The sequence below is a fragment of the Aotus nancymaae genome, unplaced genomic scaffold (assembly GCF_030222135.1).
Source record: "Aotus nancymaae isolate 86718 unplaced genomic scaffold, 86718_ANA_hifiasm-v0.15.2.pri h1tg000016l, whole genome shotgun sequence".
In the NCBI taxonomy this organism is placed as follows: Eukaryota; Metazoa; Chordata; class Mammalia; order Primates; family Aotidae; genus Aotus; species Aotus nancymaae.
The window spans coordinates 74659630-74678284 of NW_026988428.1; the positions used below are offsets into that span (position 1 = coordinate 74659630).

General features: G+C 36.1%; 1 pseudogene; it reads left to right on the forward strand.

Annotated features, from left to right (window-relative positions):
* Positions 1-688: 688 nt before the first annotated feature.
* LOC135275309 (taste receptor type 2 member 46-like) lies at positions 689-1586 on the forward strand (annotated as a pseudogene).
* The last annotated feature ends 17069 nt before the right edge of the window (positions 1587-18655 follow it).

Here is an 18655-nt window from a genome sequence, read left to right on the forward strand (position 1 = left end):
TCTGTCTGTCTGTCTGTCTGTCTCTCTGTCTGTGTATGTTTTATGAGCTTGTTAACAATAATGTCATACAAAAGTACTGGTTAGCAGGAATAAGATTTTATGGTGTATTGACCTTCTTGTGGTTCTCAAGAAAACTTTGGACGATTTGGATTAAAAATTTTGGATTTTGTCTATTTAAATCTAGCATAAAATTGGTCATGGTTATGATCCTTGTTATGACTAATCTCCCTTTAAGAATTTAGACATTTACTTTATGAACTATGTGGTAAAATTTCCATAACCAATAGCTAAAGTTGCTGAACACAAATTATGGAGATGTGAAACGAGGAAAACATTGCCAAACATTGAAAGAGAATATGTCTTTATTTGCATGCTGGCAAATGAAATTCAGGCTTAGCTTCAACTTCAGTTGAATATTTCCAGTCTCTAACAAGAATAGTCATTGAATGAATGAGTTAAGTTGAGCTGTTTGAACATTAGAATGTCTTCCATAAATACATTTTTTGAACTCATCAATTAGCATTAACTGGTACTTTCTTGTTGACACTGGTCACAGTATTTGAAAGTAACAGAATGTTACTGCAGATTCAGAAATCAGGTGCATATAAAATTTAAGGTCAGGGTGTTAAAGGAATCACAGCCAGTGTTGTTAGGCTTTCATTTTTTCTATCTTTTTGTCTGTTAGGACATGATAACTTTTCTACCCATCATTTTTTCCATTCTAGTAGTGGTTACATTTGTTCTTGGAAATTTTGCTAATGGCTTCATAGCATTGGTAAATTCCATTGAGTGGGTCAAGAGACAAAAGATCTCCTTTGCTGACCAAATTCTCACTGCTCTGGCGGTCTCCAGAGTTGGTTTGCTCTGGGTAATACTACTACATTGGTATGCAACTGTGTTTAATCCAGATTTGTATAGTTTAGAAGCAAGAATTACTAATAATAATGCCTGGGCAGTAACCAACCATTTCAGCATATGGCTTGCTACTAGCCTCAGCATATTTTATTTGCTCAAAATTACCAATTCTCCAACTTTATTTTTCTTCACCTAAAGAGGAGACTTAAGAGTGTCATTCCAGTGATACTATTCAGGGCTTTGTTATTTTTGGTTTGTCATCTTGTCATGGTAAACATGGATGAGAGTATGTGGACAAAAGAATATGAAGGAAATGTGAGTTGGAAGATCAAATTGAGTGACACAATGCATCTGTCTGATATGACTGTAAGCACACTTAGAAACTTAAAATCCTTTACTCTATCCCTGTCATCTTTTCTCCTGTTAATCTGTTCTCTGAGTAAACATCTCAAGAAGATGCAGCTCTATGGCAAAGGATCTACAGATCTCAACATCAAGGTCCACATAAAAGCTTTGCAAACTGTGATCTCCTTCCTCTTGTTGTTATTTATGTTCTTTCCCTAACCACGTCAATTTGGTATCTTAGAAGGATGCTGCAGAATGAACCTGTCCTCATGCTCTGCCAAATTACTGCAATTATATATCCTTCATTTCATTCATTCATCCTAATTTGGGGAAGCAAGAAGCTAAAACAGACCTTCCTTTTGATTTTGTGTCAGAGCAGGTGCTGAGTAAAAGACCAAAACTCTTAAATTTCTGGATTAACAAGTGGGACATCGTGTGTCTCCAAGACAAAACAAACGGATGGTGTCTGGAACATTTTATACTTTCTGCTGGCTTTTTTGTAGTGTATGTCTTTCAGTAATTTCCAAAAGTAGACCTAGAAAAGTCTTTTACCTAAAGTTAGTCTAAAAAAGTATCTATCTATGCATGTGTATGTGTATATGAAACACTTAAGAGACAGTGACAATAACATAATCTTAATCATTTTTTTACAAACTGCCAAATTATAGAAAATATGGTAAGAAATTTTTCAAAATCATGAAGCCATGTGTATTTCACATATACGTTTCATATCATCATGTCTTATTTGAAAAATTTATGATCTCCATTTATGATTGTTAAGAACTTACAGCTTAGTTCACAAAATGTTGCTCTTTTCCATTGTTACTTGTATCATACATGTGTACCATAGTGTGCTTAAACATCATTATGTGAACATCTAGTTTTTGGGGTGATATGAGAATTCTATTCTAAATCAATAATGAGGTTTTATCTTTGGAGTAGTTTCTATTTCATCATGAATTCTAATTTTATGTTTAGTTTAAAGCAAGTAATTATTGTTAGAAAACTATGCTTAAAATAAAATTCAAGGATGAAAAATATATTTGGAATAAATTTTGTATATGTCTATTAGAAACAGTACTGAGGAATATTAGATTTTATACAAATATGTGAACAATTGAGAAAAAAGTCATTTCTGTGATTGGGACAGAAACACATTGATGACCTCAAGTGCTGTCATAAGTCTCCATATACAGTTAGAAAGGTCATTTCTTCCAATTTTTAAGGTGAAGAAAACCTTTTTTGAAGTTGAGATCTGATGTCAAATATTTTAGTTTTATTTCTAAACCACCTCAGAGTCCCTGAATTGCCAATTATCTTCAACAACTTCCACATTTAAAATTCTTTGTAAACATCACATAAATGAACTCAAATCTTTATTACTTAAAAACAATCAATGTAAAAATAGTATAGAAATTATTAAAATCATTGAATTAAACTTTCTGCAAATGTTAAAATGACATCTATGAAATCTATGTATTGATGATAGGAAATTACTTAAATATTTGTTTTATTATAATCTAGTTGCAAATAATGCAGTGAGATAAAGAGTGTTGACATATTTAGTGACAGCAAGTTCCATTATAGGAAGAAAATGTATAACAGCATTAAACAAGTAAATTCAACAGACTGTGTTAATTCTTGGGGCTATGAAATTTTAACAGTGTTATTGAAACCTTTAGATAAATCATCTGATTTAGTTATTCACTTATCATACATCTTTCCCAGTATACTGTAAGCACTGTAAAAGCAGAGATCATAGAGATCTTCCTTACTGTTGACACCTAGGACTTAAAAGATTGCACAAAAGATAGGTATCCAAAAGTATTTTGATGAACAAATAAATTAGTAAATACATGAATAAATTATATATATTGGGGTGGTGAACCAATGAAAATGAAACATCACAAAATCTACAGTTGCATGAATTTTCCTATTCTGTTTTTTTGTTGAGATTACAGGATTATCTAAGAGTAAAAGCGTGGGTTGAGATTACAGGATTCTTTCTCAGAGTAAGTGTGGCTATTCCATAATTGTAAGGGAAATATTACTATAATATAGCCTCAATTCAACTACATCAGATGAAAGACATGGATGGAGACAAGGTGGAACCTCTAAATCAGATGGCACCTATTACAAAACCTTTAAAAAAGCACATAAAAGATTTTTGGATATTTGCATATATTTTTTCAATTGTGAATGATATGTTTGTATTGTGATATTTCTAGCTGGTTATTATGTAATGAAAATAGCTATTCATTTTTAAAACTTGATTTAGTTATCAATGACCTTACTAAAATGTGATTTTTACATAATATTTTAATATCCTTTCTAAATGAACATTTTAATTGCCATATTATAAATTCACAGAAAAATGAATGAATAATAATTATGCCACTGAATAAATAGCTTTGGGGGTCTGGAACACAATGTCTGATATTAAAGTGATGACATTTATTTGGAAAGTAAGACCAGGGCAGCAATGGTGGGGACACATGGAAATTGAGGCAAGAGCAGATGTGAAACAATGTGTTGTGATGTATTGAAACAATGTGCTGTGTGTGTGTGACTGCGTTGTGGCCATTTCACAATAAGGTGAGAGTGATAGCATGGTGGTCATCAGACATGTACACTTGGCTCCCACTGCTCTTCCAGAATGGCTACGAGGGGAAACCATAGCCAGCACGAGTCCATGGACACGAGAGAGGAGGGACAATGTATCTGCTCAGCTGTCTTCTGTTGTCGATTTCCCATTGGCCAGGGTTTACCTGAGGCAGAACTACCAACTCTACTGTTCTGCCTTCCATCATCCAGTCCCTTGGTGGCTGTTATGAAAGTCAGACGTCATCCCACAGTGTGGGATCATCCTCCCAATAGGAAGGATGATCTGGATCAGGCAAGGTGCTGGCCAAGAGAGTAGGAGACAGCCCAGTGAATCTGAGGAAGCACATGTTTGTGTCCAATACTCTCTACTCCTTGTACCACTCTGCATTGCTCATGTATTCCAAACATGCCTGGCTTTATGGGCATATAACTTCCACAGTTGCACAGCATCTTGTGCTTAGAGGCATTCATGCTTAGAAGGGCTTTATGATTGGATTAATCTTCTGAACCTGCTGTTTTGTTTTTTAGACAGAGGACACTCCTCTGCTGAAGAGGAAATGGTTTTGCATTAATTCCCTAGGGTTTTGCTCTCCCCTCTCCTATGGATTTGTCACAGACTTGCACAGAGTCCTATAATGCCCACTATGTATGCCTCTAGCAGGTTTGAGTTCTGCTGGATTATCTGGCACAATGGGCAGAACAGCTTGGGCCAGAGCCTATATCTTCTATAGAACTCTTTTTTGTTCTGGGTTCCACTTGAGACCAGTAGCCTTTGGAAACTCCAATAGTGAATCAGAGCAATATCCTGAAATGTGGAATATGTTGACTCCAAAATCCCAATAGGCCCCGAAACACTGTGCCTTTGGTGAGAGGAATTATATACCAGACAACATGCCATTTACCTTAAAAAGGATGTTTTGACATAAGGACCAGGAGCATTGGACCTCTAAAAGCACCATGTATTACAAGTCCCTGAATCTGCTGAAGTTTATATCTCTCTTCTTCTGGTATTTTACTTCTGTTAAATGTTATACTATTTTACTATGTTTAAGGAATTTATCACTTCCTGCTTATGGGTACCAATTAAAGTAATACTATTAATATAGTCAATTAGGATGATGTTTTGCAAAATGCCAATTAAACTGAAAACAGAAGTGAAATAGCCCTGACATAAAACAGTGAAGCAGTTCTTTTGTTCTTACCACACCAAATTGTTTTGATTTTCTCTCACAATGGGCCTAGATTAAAAAGCATTCACCAAATCAAAAGCCACATACAAAGTGCCAGAAACCAAGTTCTGCTCAGTAAAGATACCACATTCTAGAGAGCATCTGCAAGTGCAATTTAAGTTTATGCTAATGTGCATTCATTCTATAATCCATCTGGTTTTGGAAGAGGGCAGAAAGGTTAACTGAATAGGAATACAAAATGTAACACCACCTCCATTGTTCATTATCAGGAGGACTTAAGATTTCTTTCAGTCATTTATCTCTGCTTCTCTAATTGGCTCAGTTCTGAGAACTGGCTGAGAGTCTTTGATTTTTCACATCAGAGGCTGACCTCAGGACTCAACTTTTTCAACTCTATTTTCCTCTTGGTTAATAATTATTTAGCAAAGTACGCAACCTCTTCAGCTATTGGCCATTCAACCCATTCCAGTGAGGATGTTGCTGTCACCCTCCATTAAATCTGACATTTGTAAGATCACCAGTGAGGTGTGTTGCCTTGCCAATGGTTAGTCTTCATGTTGCATGCTCTATTAGCAGTATCGAACGTAATTTATTTGCATTTCAAGATTCTGCCCTCTTCTGATTTTATCCTTGTTCACTGGGCACCACCTCTCAGTCTCCTTTACTAGTTCTTCCCCTTGTCTTTAAACTGAAAATATCACACTGTCCAAGGTCTGAATTCTACAATCTTTAATCAATCATGCTTGTTTTGTTGGTGATTTCATGCACTCCCCTTACTGATAATGTAGCCAAACGGTTCAACAGAGAGGAATAAGGTTATTCATTTACATAATCATATATATTATGTATTTATGTACATCTATTTACATATGACAAATTATGCAAACTCCTTTTTCTTCAAATGTCAAAGTTACATTTAAAAATAATCTGACCAAAAATCTAGGGAGAAGGTGGGAGCAACAATAATGTTTTTACTTGAATTTCTACCTATTCAGAGTTATGGTGACTCTGTATCCAATTTAGTTTTATTTAAAATATCAATGTAGATATTGATAGATTGATAGGCAGGAGATTTTAAGTATATAATAATCTATATATAATTACATAATGATACCAGTGAAGTAATTCATAGATAGAATTATGATTTACTAACCCATTTTTTATTTCTTGCATTTTGTACAATGTCTTAGTATCTGTCAATATCTCATTTCTTAAGTTTTACTCTATGATCATTTACTTATGATTTAATTTTTGTGAATGGTAGGAAATAAGAGTTTAAATTTATGTCTTTTTCCTTCTCTTTTTACTCCCATTTCTTAGGTAAGTTCATCTAGTCATGGTCTTACTTACTTTCTATGTTTTGATGATGCCAACATGTAATCCTTCAGCTCAGATCTCAACCCTGGTCTTCAGAATCCATTCTCTAATAGACTATTTGACATCTTTATTTGGTTGTGTAACAAGAACTTGAACTAAAATGTCCAAATCAAAATACTGATCTTCCCTCCAGTTTTCAAATCTGTTTCTTCTATAGTCTTTCCCTCTTCTGTTAATAACCACTTCAGACTTTCAGATGCTTAGACTAAAAAAATGGAGTCAACATTTTCTCTCTTTCAGAACTCATCTCTAAGGCATCAGCAAATTTTGTTGACTCTATCTTCAAAAACATGCAGAATCGAATCCCCGTCATCACTCTGCCCTACTCATATAAACTTCTGCATATTTTGAAAGGATATTTGCTATCAGCTTCTAATTATTCTTTCTAGTTCTGCCCATCCTTTTATTCTGATGTCTTCTCAGGGTAGCAACCAGAGCCTGTGAAGACGCAAATTTGATCATGCCATTCTTCTGCTCCAGATTTTTCAGTGGCTTTCATCTAATTCAGAGTAAAGGCCAAATCCTTACAAAATCTTATAATCATTTGAAGAATCTCATTTTGTCTGCCTGTCTGTCCTGAAACACCTGGCTTATCTCATGCTAGCCACACTGGCCTTTGTGTCATTTCTGGAATATGACAAGCATTGGCTCAGGGACTTCATAATTGTGTCCCTTCTTCTTGGATTGCTCTTTCTCAGATATCAACACTAAACATTGTCACTCCTCCAATATCACTGAATCATTGAGCTTCCAATACTACCTTATTTAAAGAGAAATCTCATTTCACTTTGCAGGGTTTTTCTTTTGTAGCTTTGATTTTAGGTTCAGGGGTACATGTGCAGGTTTGTTACATAAGTAAATTGCATGTCACAGGTGATTGGTGTACAGATTATTTTGCCTCTTGGGCGATAAGCAGAGTACTTGATGGATATGGATATCTCTTTGATCCTCACTATCCTTCTTCCCTCTGTTCACATAGACCCTGATGTCATGTGTTCGCTTCTTTGTGTCCATATGTACTCAACGTTTAGCACCCACTTATAATTGAGAATATGTGGTATTTGGTTTTCTGTTTCTGTGTTTGTTGGCTTAGAATAATGGCCTTCAGCTCCACCCATGTTGCTGCATCATCTTGTTTTTTAATGATTGCATAGTATTCCATGTTGTATATATACCATATTTTCTTTATCCAGTCTCTTATTTATGGGCTTTTAGGTTTATTCCAGGTCTTTGCTATTGTCAATAGTTCTGTCGTGAACATTTGCATGCATGTATCTTTATCATAGAACAATTAACATTTCTTTGGATATATATCCAATAATTGGATTGCTGGGTTGAATGGTAATTCTGTTTTAAGTTTCTTGGAAAATTGCCATACCAATTTCCACAATTGCTGGACTAATTTACATCTCCACCACCAGTATAAAAGCATTCCCTTTCAGCACACATTGCCAGAATCTGTTGTTTTCTTTGAGTTTTTAGTAATAGCTATTCTGGCTGATATAAGATGGTATCTCATTGTGGTTTTGAATTGCATTTCTTTAATGATTAGTCATATTGAGCATTTTTTTTATATGTTGGTTGGCTGTGTGTATGTCTTCACCTGAAAATTGTTCATGTCCTTTCTATCAAGAAAAAAATACAAAAATTAGCCAGTCATGGTGTTGTACACCTGTGGTCCCAGCTACTTGCAAGGTTGAGTTGCAAGGATTTCTTGAGACAATGGGGTGGAGGTTGCAGAAAGCTGAGATCACACCACTGCACTATGGCCTGGGCAACAGAGTGAGACCCTGACTCAAAACAAACAACCAAAACATACACACACACAAAGAAGTTAGAATAGCAACCCTGCTTCTATTTTCCATTTGCTTGGTAGATTTTTCTCCATCTTTTAAATTAGAGCTTATTGGTATCATTGCATGTGAGTGTGTCTCTTGAAGACAGCATACCATTAGGTCTTGCTTCTTTATTCAACTTGCCACTCTGTGCCTTTTAATTGGGGCATTTAGCCTGTTAATATTCAAGGTTAGTATTACTATGTGGGGATTTGATCCTTTTATCATGTTGTTAGCTGATTATCATGCAGACTGGTTTCTGTGGTTACTTTATAGTACACTAGCCTATGTACTTAAGTGTGATTTTGTTGTGGGCAATAATAATCTTTCCTTTCTATGATTAGTAATCTCTTCAGGACCTCTTGTGAGGCAGGTCTGGTGGTAGTGAAATCCCTTAGCATTTGTTTGTCTGAAAAAGATCCTATTTCTACTTCACTTATGAAATTTAGTTTGGCTGGATGTGAAATTCTTGGTTTGACATTCTTTTTTAAAAAAATGTCTGAATATAAGCCCCTGATTGTAGAGTTTCTGCCAGTAGGTTCACTAAATGGAAGAAAATTTTTGCAATCTACCCTTTGTCAGCTGGGTAGATTGCTAATATCAAAATCTACAAAGATCTACAAAGGCTAATAGCAAGAATCTGCAAACAACTTAAACAAATTTAAAAGACACAAACAACCCCATCAAAAAGTGGGTGAAGAATATGAACAGACACTTCTCAAAAGGAGACATTTAAGCAGCTAACAAACATATGAAAAACAGCTCATCATCACTGGTCATCAGAGAAATGCAAATCAAAATTACAATGAGATACCATCTCACACCAGTTAGAATGGCAATTGCCAAAGATCAGATGGTTGTAGATGTGTGGCATTGCCTCCGAGGCCTCTGTTCTGTTCCATTGGTCTATATCTCTGTTTTGGTACCAGTACTATGCTGTTTTGATTACTGTAGCCTTGTAGTATAATTTCAAGTCAGGTAGCATAATGTCTCCAGCTTGGTTCTTTTTACTTAGAATTGACTTGGCTATGAGGGCTCTCTTTTGGTTCCATATGAAGTTTAAGGTGGTTTTTTCCAGATCTGTGAAGAAGGTCATTGGTAGCTTGACGGGGATAGCATTGAATCTATAAATTACTTAGGGCACTATGGCCGTTTTCATGATACTGATTCTTCTTAACCATGAGCAGGGAATGTTTCTCCATCTGTGTCCTCTCTTGTTTCATTGAGCAGTGCTTCGTAGTTCTCCTTGAAAAGGTCCTTTACATCCTTTGTTAGTTGTATTTCTAGGTATTTTATTTTCTTTGTAGCAATTGTGAATGGAAGTTTATTCTTGATTTGGCTTTCTTTAAGTCTGTTATTGGTGTATAGAAATGATTGTAATTTTTGCACATTGATTTTGTATCCTGAGACTTTACTGAAGTTCTTATCAGTTTCAGGAGATTTTGGGCTGAGACGATGGGGTCTTCTAAATATACAATCATGTCGTCTGCAAATAGAGACAATTTGACTTCTTCCTTTCCTAATTGAGTACCCTTTATTTCTTTTTCTTGCCTGATTGCTCTGGCTAGAACTTACAATACTATATTGAATATGAGTGGTAAGAGAGGGCATCCTTGTCTAGTGCTGGATTTCAAAGGGAATGCTTCCAGTTTTTGCCCATTCAGTATGATATTGGCTGTAGGTTTGTCATAAATAGCTTTTATTGTTTTGAGATGTGTTCCTTCAATACCTAATTTATTGAGAGTTTTTAGCATAAAGAGCTGTTGAATTTTGTCAAAGGCCTTCTATGCATCTATTGAGATAATCATGTGGTTTTTGTCTTTAGTTCTGTTTATGTGGTGAATGACGTTTATAGACTTGCATATGTTGAACCAGCCTTGCATCCCCAGGATGAAACCTACTTGATCGTGATGAGTAAGCTTTTTGATGTGCTGTTGCAATTGGTTTGCCAGTATTTTACTGAAGATTTTTGCATCTATATTCATCATGGATATTGGCCTGAAGTTCCTGACAAAAATAAGCAATGGGAAAAGGATTCCCTGTTTAACAAATGGTGTTGGGAAAACTGGCTAGCCATGTGCTGAAAGCAGAAACTGGACCCCTTCCTGACACCTTACACTAAAATTAATTCCAGATGGATTGAAGATTTAAACATAAGACCTAACACCATAAAAACCCTAGAAGAAAACCTAGGCAAAACTATTCAGGACATAGGCATAGGCAAGGACTTCATGACTCAAACACCAGAAGCATTGGCAACAAAAATCAAAATAGACAAATTGGATCTAATTAAACTCCAGAGCTTCTGCACAGCAAAACAAACAATCATTAGAGTAAATCAGCAACCAACAGAATTTTTGTAATCTACCCATCTGACAAAGGGCTAATATCCAGAATCTACAAAGAACTAAAACAGATTTATAAGAAAAAAACAAACAAGCCCATTCAAAAGTGGGTGAAGGATATGAACAGACACTTTACAAAAGAAGACATATATGAGTCCAACAAACGTATGAAAAAATGCTCATCATCACTGATCATTAGAGAAATGCAAATCAAAACTACATTGAGATACCATCTCACGGCAGTTAGAATGGCAATCATTAAAAAATCTGGAGACAACAGATGCTGGAGAGGATGCGGAGAAATGGGAACACTTTTACACTGTTGGTGGGAGTGTAAATTAGTTCAACCATTGTGGAAGACAGTGTGGCGATTCCTCAAGGACCTACAAATAGAAATTCCATTTGACTCAGCAATCCCATTACTGGGTATATATCCAAAGGATTATAAATTGTTCTATTATAAGGACACATGCACATGAATGTTCATTGCAGCACTGTTTACAATAGCAAAGACTTGGAAACCAAGTCAAATGCCCATGGATGATAGACTGGACAGGGAAAATGTGGCACATATACACCATGGAATACTATGCAGCCATAAAAAACGATGAGTTCGTGTCCTTTGTAGGGACATGGATGAATCTGGAAACCATCATTCTCAGCAAACTGACACAAGGACAGAAAATAAAACACTGCGTATTATCACTCATAGGCGGGTGTTGAACAATGAGAACACATGGAAACAGGGAGGGGAGCATCACACACTGGGGTCTGTCAGGGGGAACTAGGAGAGGGACGGTGGGGGGTGGGGAGTTGGGGAGGGATAACATGGGGAGAAATGCCAGATATAGGTGATGGGGAGGAAGGCAGCAAACCACATTGCCATGTATGTACCTATGCAACAATCTTGCATGTTTTTCACATGTACCCCAAAACCTAAAATGCAATAAAATATGTGTTAAAAAAAATTTCAGAAACATAAAGTTGAGTCCAAGAAGCCATAAATAAGAACATACAGGACTACATTTACATACGATAATAAGTAGGTAAAACTATGTTATGGAGTTTAGAGTTGCATATCTAGATGGTAAGGTATAAAGACAATCAAGTAAATGATCATCATAAATTATGTGTATTGCTTACCTCAGGAGATGTGAAGAAATGTTAGGGGCTTGAAAAGTAGCATAGAGGTGGACCTATGCTCTTTGCAATGTTCCATGTCTTGCCCTGCATGACGGTTACATAAGTGTTTATGATACTTTGTTGTGTTTACCATTTTTAAAACTACATTAGATATTGATATCTCCATGTCTTTGGATTCAGTTTTTCTAAGATGAATTTGGTGTATGACTCTGGTGGTTTGAGATGGGCCAAGTTCTGCATCTTGGAGCTAAAGTTTCACCAATTTAGGCTGGATCAGGCAGGGACAGTCTGACTCCATTTGTTTCTTTTCTCCTTCTGGGAACAGTGTAGTAGCCAGGCAATGTTCTCCTGATAATTGGAACAGAGCAATGTAGAAACCATCTCAAATCCCTGTGTAAATTCTACCAATATTCTGTTCATCAAATAAGTTATGTGAGTGAACTGAGAATCCAGGGGCAACGTAGTTACCTTGCCTGTGGTGGGAGGATATTGCAAGATGAAATATCAAAAGGTGTGATACATGGGAACTTTTATAAAATTGATAAATACTTTAATGAAGTAATATATACTTGAACATCAGATAGACTTGAGAGTGACTTTACTAAGGGCTGAAGCATGGGAGATACATGTTTGATACATATTTTAGTATGGGCTGAAAATGCTGAGTGGGAAAATAAGACTAATTTTGCCAGAATGACCTCCTGGAAACTCATTTTCCATTTTGGAAATTTAAGAAAATAATTCCTTCTATCCAAGAGGGGTGTTAAGTGTGTGTGTGTGTGTGTGTGTGTGTGTGTGTGTGTGTGTATGAGCTTGGTAACAATAAATTCATAAAAAGTATTGGTTAGCAGCAACCAGATTTTAAGGTATATTGGCCTTTCTGTGTTTCTCAAAAAAACTTTGGATAATTTTGATAAAAATGTTTGGATTTTATGTACTTAAATCTAGTGTAAAAGTCAGTCCATTATTGGTGATGATTCAAAGCTCTCTTTAACAATTTAGACATTTACTGTATGAACTACTTACTGAGTGGTAAAATTTCCCTAACAACTAGAGTTGCTGAACACAAATTGTGTATAGGTTAGACAAGCAAAACATTGCAAAACAATGAAAGAGAATATGTCTTTATTTGCATGCTGGCAAATAAATATTCAGGTTTCACTTCAACTTTAGTACAAATAACTCCATCCTATTACAAGAACAGACATGGAATGAATAAGTTAATTTGAGCTGTTTTGAAAATAAGAATGTTTTCCATAAAGACAGTATTAAATTCATCCATTAGCATAAGCTGGCATTTTTATTTGACATTAGTCACAGTATTTAAAAGTAAAAAGAATGTTATGATACATAAAGAAATCAAGTATAAACAAATTTTAAGGTCAAGCCATTGAAGAAATTACTATCTGTGATATTAGGCCTGTATTTTTTTCTTTTTTTCTGTTCAGATATGATAACTTTTCTACATGCTGTTGTTTCAATTCTTGTAGTGGTCCTATTTGTTATTGGAAATTTTGCCACTGGGTTCATAGCACTGGTAAATTTTATTGGCTGGGCAAAGAGACAAAAGGTCTCCTCAGCTGATCAAATTCTCACTGGTGTGTCATCTCCAGAGTTGGTTTGCTCTGGATAGTATTGTTACAACGGTATTCAACTGTGTTGAATCCAGCTTCATATAGTTTAGAATTAAGAATTACTGTTTATAATGTCTGGACGGTAACCAACCATTTCAGCATCTGGCTTGCTACTAGCCTCAGCACATTTTATTTGCTCAAGATTGCCAATTTAGCCAATCTTATTTTTCTTCACCTTTAATATTAATCAATTTTTTCCAAACTGCCAAGTTATACAAAATATGATAATAAGTTTCTCAGAATTATGAAATTATGTGTATTTCACATATACATTTCCTGTGATAATGTTTTATTTGAAAAATTTATGATCTCTCTTTATAATTTTTAAGAACTGACAGCTTATGTCAAGAAATCATTGCTCCTTTCCACTGTGATTTGTACCACATATATGTACCACAGTGTGCTTGACTATCATTATTTGAACATCTAATTTTTGGATAATAAGGACATTTAATTCTAAATCAATAATGAGGTTTTATCTTTGGGGTTGTTTTTTTTCCATCATGAATTATAATTTAGTTTAGTTTAAGGTAAACAGAATTATTGTTAGAAAACGATTCACACCATAAAATTCAAGGGTGACAAATATATTTAGAATACATTTTGTATATGTCTAATATAAATGGTACTGAGGAATGTTAGATTAGATGCAAGTATGTGAACAGTTGAGAAAAAAATTTATATAATAAGAATGAAGAAAGCAATGTAATTATGACTTCTTCAGTGCTGTCATCTCAACAGGCAGTTAAATATGTAATTTCTTTCAGTTTTTGAATTAAAGAAAAACTTTTTTTAAGTAGGATCTGATGTCGAATATTTCAGTTTTATTCCTAACCCACTTCAGAGCCTCTGACTTGCCAATTATCTCCTTTATCTTCCACATTTAAAATGCTTATTAAATGTTATGTGAAAGAACTCAAATCTTCCCATGTTAAAAAAAAAAAATCAGTGTAAATATGGTATAGAAACTATCGAATATAATGAAAGGAAACTTTCTGCAAATGTTAAAATGTCATCTATCAAATCTATGTATTGATGATATAAAATGTCTTAAATATATATTTTATTGTAATCTTGTAGCGATGAAATGAGAGAAAGTATGTTGACATATTTAGTGATAGTAACTTGTATTATAGTAAGAAAATGTATAACCGTGTTCAACAAATAGATTCTACATGACTATATTAATTCTTGGTGTTATAAAATTTTTACAATGTTATCTAAAGCCTGAGATAAATCATCTCTACATGTGATTTAGTTATTTGCTTATCACACATCTTTCCTGGTCCAATAAAACCAGAGGTCATACAGAACTTGCTTACTGTTGACTCCCCAGACATAAAAGACGGCACATAGAATAAGTGTTCAAAAATGATATTTTGATGAACAATAAACTGGTGAATACATGAATAAATTAACTACATTGTGATGGTGAACCAATGAAAATGAAAGTCATCACAAAATCTATAGTGGCATGAATTTTCCTGTTCTGCTTTCAGGTTAAGATTACATGCTTATCCAAGAAAAAGCATTTCTTAGAGCAAAAGTGTGGCTATTCCACAATTCTAGGGGAAATATCACTATAATATAGACTTGATGAAACTATATCAGATGTGTGATGTGGAGACAAAGTAGAACATGAAAATCAGATGGCACCTATTACAGTACTTTCTAAAAGGCATAGTAAAGATTTTTGTATATTTGTATGTATTTTTATTTTGAATGATATATTTGTATTATGATATTTTCTAGCTGGTTATTGTATAAACAGAAATGACATTTAATTTTAGAAAATTCAATTAATTACCAAACATCTTACTACAATGTTTTTTGTATATAGTTTTATTTAGTATCCTTCCTAAATAAATATTTTAATTGCCATATTGTAAACTTACAGAAAAGTGAATGAACTATAATTATAGAACTGAATAAATATCTTAGCCTCAGGGGTCTAGAACTAGAGACAATGTCTGATATTAAAGTAATGACATTTACTTGAAAGGTAAGTTCAGGGCAGCAATGGTGGGGACCTGTGGAAATTGAGGCAAGAGCAAATGTAAAACAATGTGTGGTGATTATGGTATGACACTGCTGGTATCCACTTCACAATGAGTTGAGAGAGACAGGGTGGTGGTCATCAGATACATGCACTTGGCTCTCAATACTTTTCCATAAGGGCTGCAAGGGGGAACTACAGCCAGCATTTGTCTATAGAAGAGAAAGAGTAGGGAGAATGTATCTGTTCAGCTGTCATCTGCCTTCCATTTCCCCTGGGCAAGGGATTTCCTAAGGCAGAACTACCATCTCTGCTATTCTGCCTTCCATCATTCTGTCCCTGTGTTGTGGTTATGAAATTCAGACCTTGTGCCCACTGTGTGGTGATCTGTTCAAGTCCAAAATGGAAGGATGATCTGGGTCAGGCAAAGTGTTGGCCAGGGGAATGGTAGACGGTTCACTCCTTATGCCATTCAGATGTGCTCATGCCCTCCAGTTATGGCTGGCATATGAGTATAAGCGTATGACATGAGCAGTTGCACAAGGTCTTATGCTTAGAAGGGCTTGTACTTAGAGGGACTCTATGCTTGCATTAATGTTCTGCACCTGCTGTTTTGTTTTAGAGACAGAGGGCACTCCTCTGCTGAAGAGGGAATGGTCTTACATTAATTCTCTAGGATTTTGCTCTCCTCTCTCCTATGGACTTGACAGAGATACGCACAGAGTCCTATAATGCCCACTGTGCATGCCTCTAGCAGCTTTGAATTCTGCTGGATCATCTGGCACAATGGGCAGAGCAGCTTGGGGCAGAGCCTGTAACTGTTGTAGAGCCCTCTTTTGTTCTGGGTTCCACCTGAGACCAGCAGCCCTCAGGGAAACTGTTAGTAAGTCAGAGCAATGTCCTCAAATGTGGCATATGTTGTCTCCCAAATCCAAATAAACCCCCAAAACACTGTGCCTTTTCTTTAGTGATAGGAAGTATATATAGGGCAATATGCTATTTACTATATAGGGCAATATGCTATTTACTTTATTTATTTTATTTTTTTATTGCATTTTAGGTTTTGGGGTACATGTGAAGAAAATGCAAGACTGTTGCATAGGTACACACATGGCAGTGTGATTTGCTGCCTTCCTCCCCATCACCTATATCTGGCATTTCTCCCCATGCTATCTCTCCCCAACTCCCCAACTCCCCACCCTCTGCTGTTCCTCCCCTATTTCCCCCCAACAGTCCCCAGTGTGTGATGCTCCCCTCCCTGTGTCCATGTGTTCTCATTGTTCAACACCCACCTATGAGTGAGGACATGTGGTGTTTGATTTTCTGTTCTTGTATCAGTTTGCTGAGAATGATGGACTAGACAGGGAAAATGTGGCACATATATACCATGGAATACTCTGCAGCCATAAAAAATGATGAGTTCGTGTCCTTTGTAGGTACATAGATGAAACTGGAAGCTATTTACTTTAAAAAGGATGTCTTGACATGTGGACCAGGACACTGCACCCCTAAAAACATCATCTGTGTTTTAGGTTCCTGAATCAGCTGAGGTTTATCTTTTCTTCTGGTATTTTATTTCTGTTCAATGTTACAGTATTTTACTACATTTAAGGAACTTCCTACTTTTTGCTTATGGGTTCTACTTAATATAATATTATTAATATATTGAATGATGTTTTGCAAAATGTCAACTAAACTAAAAGTAGATGTGACATAGCCCTGACACAAAACAGTGAAGCAGTGGTATTGTTCTTACTATATTTACCACAAGCTATGCTCTGCTCAGTGAATATGCTGTACCCTGGAGAGTATTTGCAAGTGCAATTTAAGTTTATGGTAATCTGCAATTCGTGGTATAATTTATCTGGTATTTGCAGAGACCAGATGGGTTAGCTCAATAGGGATATGAATAGGACTGCCACCCCCGACCCCCATAACTTTCAAGTTTGTTGTGGTGTCAGTGATTGATTCTATTTCTTTTTTCTTTTCTTTCTTTTTTTTTTTTTTTTTTGAGACAGAGTTTCGCTCTTGTTACCCAGGCTGGAGTGCAATGGTGCGATCTTGGCTCACTGCAACCTCCGCCTCCTGGGTTCAGGCAATTCTCCTGCCTCAGCCTCCTGAGTAGCTGGGACTACAGGCATGCATCACCATGCCCAGGTAATTTTTTTGCATTTTTAGTAGAGACGGGGTTTCACCATGTTGACCAGGATGGTCTCGATCTCTTGACCTCATGATCCACCCGTCTCGGCCTCCCAAAGTGCTGGGATTACAGGCGTGAGCCACTGTGCCCAGCCTGATTCTATGTCTTGAAGAATGCAGTTATTATTTTTTCATCTTGGTCTTGCCAGGAGTGATGAGTTTCAGAGGCTTCCACTTGTTTCTCCTCTCAATAATGCCCCTAAGTATACAGGTCAGGAAACAATGTGAGAGTTCTGCCAGCTGCTGAATCTATCCATTCCAATTACACATTCAGAGAGAGGTGATAAGGACACTCATTAGGTCCACCTTGGGATGGTCATGAGCCAAAGCTCTAGGTAGCATCTGACCTTCAAAAACTCACTCTCCATCCCATGGACCAGAGTGTCTTTTTAGGTACCCAGATAATAGTGTTAGTTCAGGACCCATACCTAAAACTTTCAGATAGTATGTATGTTGTGTCCTTTCCTCTGGGTACTGTTATCTGGGAAACAGCTACAAGTGTTTGACTAAGCATCATATGAATACATCTTGGATGTTCTTGTGGTGAATTCTCAGCATCCTTTCTCAATGGAACTTAAGCTTCCCTTCCAATTACTGAACTCTGGTTCTCTGAATTGGCTCAGTTCTGAAAACTGATCACTGGGTTTATAGCTTTCTTCATGAAAATCTCTGTATTTCCCCAAACAGCTCAACTGAGCTTTATCCAGATACTGTATGCCTTATACACAGTAGACTGAAGTCTTTTGTAGTTGGTGACAATTCAAAGGCTGACTTCAGGAATCAGTTTTCCAGCTCCGCTTTTTCTCTTGTTTTATAAGTATTTATAAAAGTATAAAGCCTCTTCAACTGTTGGCTTATAAACCCATTCCAACATGGCTGTTGCTGTCCGCACTTCATTGAAACCAATGTTTGCAAGATCACCAGTAAGTCTGTGTTACCAATTATTAGTCTTCATCTTGCGTGCCCTATCAGCAGCATTGAGCATAGTGGTTTGTACTTCTCTTTGTCTTCTTTCCCAAACTCATCTTTGTTACCTGAACATAGTCAGGCCATGGTGACCTTCCTGTCTCTACAAGGATAGTATGTTTGTACTTCTAGTCTTAGGGATTTTTCATTAATATTTACCCATGCT